The sequence below is a fragment of the Nematolebias whitei genome, chromosome 4 (genome assembly GCF_014905685.2).
Source record: "Nematolebias whitei isolate Nwh7 chromosome 4, NemWhi1, whole genome shotgun sequence".
Classification (NCBI taxonomy): Eukaryota; Metazoa; Chordata; class Actinopteri; order Cyprinodontiformes; family Rivulidae; genus Nematolebias; species Nematolebias whitei.
The window spans coordinates 55,533,342-55,536,624 of NC_056501.1; positions in this window are offsets into that span (position 1 = coordinate 55,533,342).

Here is a 3,283-nt window from a genome sequence, read left to right on the forward strand (position 1 = left end):
GTGGTTTGAAGACTAGTGTGAAGCGGCTGAGATGAGAGTCAGTTGTTCTAAGTTTGAGGTATAGTTTTCAAACAGAAATGGATGAAATTCCTCTTCCAGATCAAGGAGGAGCTTTTGCCTCAGGTGAAGAAGTTCAAGAATTTGAGCATCTAGTTCATGAGTGATGGTAGAATGGAGTGGGAGATGGATCAACATATCAAGGCCTCATTTTCAGTAAGGTGGGTGTTGCTTTGGCTGGTATTGGTGAAGAAAGAGTTGAGCCAAAAGGCAAAGGTCTTGAGTTACTGGTTTTTAAAGATCCAGCCCTCTCCTATGTTCATGAGACATGGATCATGACCCATATACTGTATAATACAAGCAGATCAAATGAGCTCCCTTTGTAGAGTGGCCGAGCTCAGACTTAAAGATAGGGTGAAGAGCTCCGTCATCCTGGGAGAGCTCAGATTAGAGACATTGCTCCTCTGCATCAAAAGGACTCAGATATGATGGTTTGAGCATTTGATTAGGATGCCTCCTAGACGTCTCTTTTCAGAAGTGTTCCAGGCATGTTCCACCGGAAAGAGACTCTGGAGTAAGAATTCAGTGGAGGAATTATATAGCTTCTCTGGCCTGGGGATGCCTTGGGATCCCCCAGGAAGAGGTATAGAGTGTCACTGGGAGAGGGATGTCTGGGTTTCTCTTCTGCACCAGGTGCCTCCATGACCTGACCACAGATAAGCGGTGCCAGTCAGACTGCCACCAACATCATGTAAGTTTTATCCCAAGTGACTAAAAGTAATCAGAATCTAATAAGAACCTGGTCTTATTAGGTTTAATACTTATAGGATGGCCAACATAGATCAGTTGGCCCAACCCATAATTCCTGTTCAGGCCTGTGCACAGTACTAGTATAACAGTGTTTGAATGTACGTTTGAACTTAAAATGTTTTCTTTTCTTGATCCGTCAGTACCTTATCCTTAGGATAGTCAGTTGCAGCTTCTTTCTAACTTTTACTCTAAATCTCAGTTCTCAGGTCATCAGGTCTCTTGTAAATGAGTCCTCGAGGCTCAGTGAGACTAACCTGAGGTTGAATGAATGAAGGAAAAATAATCCTGTAGAGATCTGCCCTCTGAGTCTGTTTACTGTTTACATCTTTAAATGAATGCCTATGTCGTTCCATGTCCAGTTGTCAAATAAGTGTGTGCTACTATCCATCCATTCATTATCTTCCGCTTGTTCTGAAGTTGGGTCGTGGGGGCAGCAGCTTGAGCAGGGAGGCCCAGACATCTCTTTCCATAGCCACCTCTTCCAGCTCTTCTGGGGGGATTCCAAGGTGTTCCTAGGCCAACCGAGAGACATAGTCTCTCCAGCATGTCCTGGGTCTTCCTCGGGGTCTCCTCCCAGTCGGACATGCCCAAAGCACCTCCCTAGGGAGGCATCCAGGGGGCATCCTTATCAGATGCCCAAACCAGCTCAACTGGCTCCTCTCAATGTGGAGGAGCAGCGGTTCTACTCTGAGTCTCTCCTGGATAACCAAACTTCTCACCCCATCTTTAAGGGAGAGTCCAGCTATCCAGCGGAGGAAACTTATTTCAACCGCCTGTATCCACGATCTCATTCGTTCGGTCACTACCCAGAGTTTGTGACCATAGGTGAGGGTAGGAACGTAGACCGACCAGTAAACCGAGAGCTTTGCCTTACAGCTCAGCTCCCTCTTCACCACAGCGGACCAGTACAGAGTCCGCAATGCTGCACCAATCTGTCTGTCAGTCTCAGAGTCCATTCTTCCCTCACTCGTGAACAAAAACCTGAGATACTTGAACTCCTCCACTTGAGGCAGAACCTCACCCTCAATCTGGAGACAGCAATCCACCCTTTTCTGGTTGAGGACCATGGCCTCAGATTTGGAGGCCATGGTCCTCAAACAGTGTGTGTGTTACTAAAGGGGACGAAAATTAAAACATTATTCCAAACAAAGGGCCAATTTCAGCAGATACATTAACTGATACCTGACATCTTTTTTGTCACAGGTTCCTCAGAGTTTTATCTGCAGTCATATTTGATGTTCTCTGTTGCTTTTGCGCATCAAAATCAGAGATAACTGAAAATTTCAAACAAAATTTTCTTGTCTTCCAAGTTGACCAACTGCCACGAGAAGTTTGCACTAAACATCCATCCATCCATTATCTTTACCCGCTTATTCCATTTTGGGTCACGGGGGTCGCTGGTGCCCATGTCCAGCAATCACTGTGCGAGGGGCGGGGTACACCCTGGACGGGTCGCAAGTCCATCACAGGGACACATAGAGACAAACAAGACAAACAACCATTCACTCTCTCACTCACACCTAGGGACAATTTAGAGTTACCAATCAGCCTAACATGCATGTTTTTGGTCTGTGGGAGGAAACCGGAGTACCCGGAGAAAACCCACGCATGCACGGAGAGAACATGCAAACTCCACCCAGAAAGGCCCCTGGACCGGGGTTTGAACCAAGGACCTGCTCGCAGCAGCTCTACCAGTTGCGCCACCGTGCTGCCTGATTTGCACTAAACAAATTATGCTAAATTTTTAAGTACAATGAGAAGTAATAAAAAATATTTTACTTTTAATATATCCTCTGTGGGGCCAGACAACATGTCAACATGGGCCATATTTGGCCCTCGGACCTTAAGTTTGTCATGTGATCTGATGTAGGCATTTTCTACTATTGGGACTCATTTTGATGTATCTCATTTTGGACCTTAAAAGTGGGTGTACCAGATGAGCAACCTGTGGCATCAAGCACAGTTTATTTAATTCAAGCTAAAAAAAATAAATAAATAAAAATAAAACTTGTTTGCTACATTTTTGGTCTTTGAGCATATTTTTGTTTGTTTTTTAAGTTGTAGATTAAAATCAGACTTTCAATTGCAATTTTTATTCTTTCAGTTTAAAAACATTATTACTAAATAAACAGTCTGGCTCTAAATGAGCTCGGTAGTTGTGTTGAATAAACCCTTGTAGCCCCATCGCGTACGTGTGTGCGTGCGTGTGTGTGTGTGCGTGCGAGTGTGTGTGTGTGTGTGTGTGTGTGCGTGCGCGCGCGTGTGTGTGTGTGTGTGTGTGTGTGTGTGTGTGTGTGTGTGTGTGTGTGTGTGTGTGTGTGTGTGTGTGTGTGTGTGTGTGTGTGTGTGTGTGTGTGTGTGTGTGTGTGGGTGTGTGTGTGTGTGTGTGTGTGTGTGTGTGTGTGTGTGTGTGTGTGTGTCTGTGTGTGTGTGTGTGTGTGTGTGTGTGTGTGTGTCTCTGTGTGTGTGTGTGTCT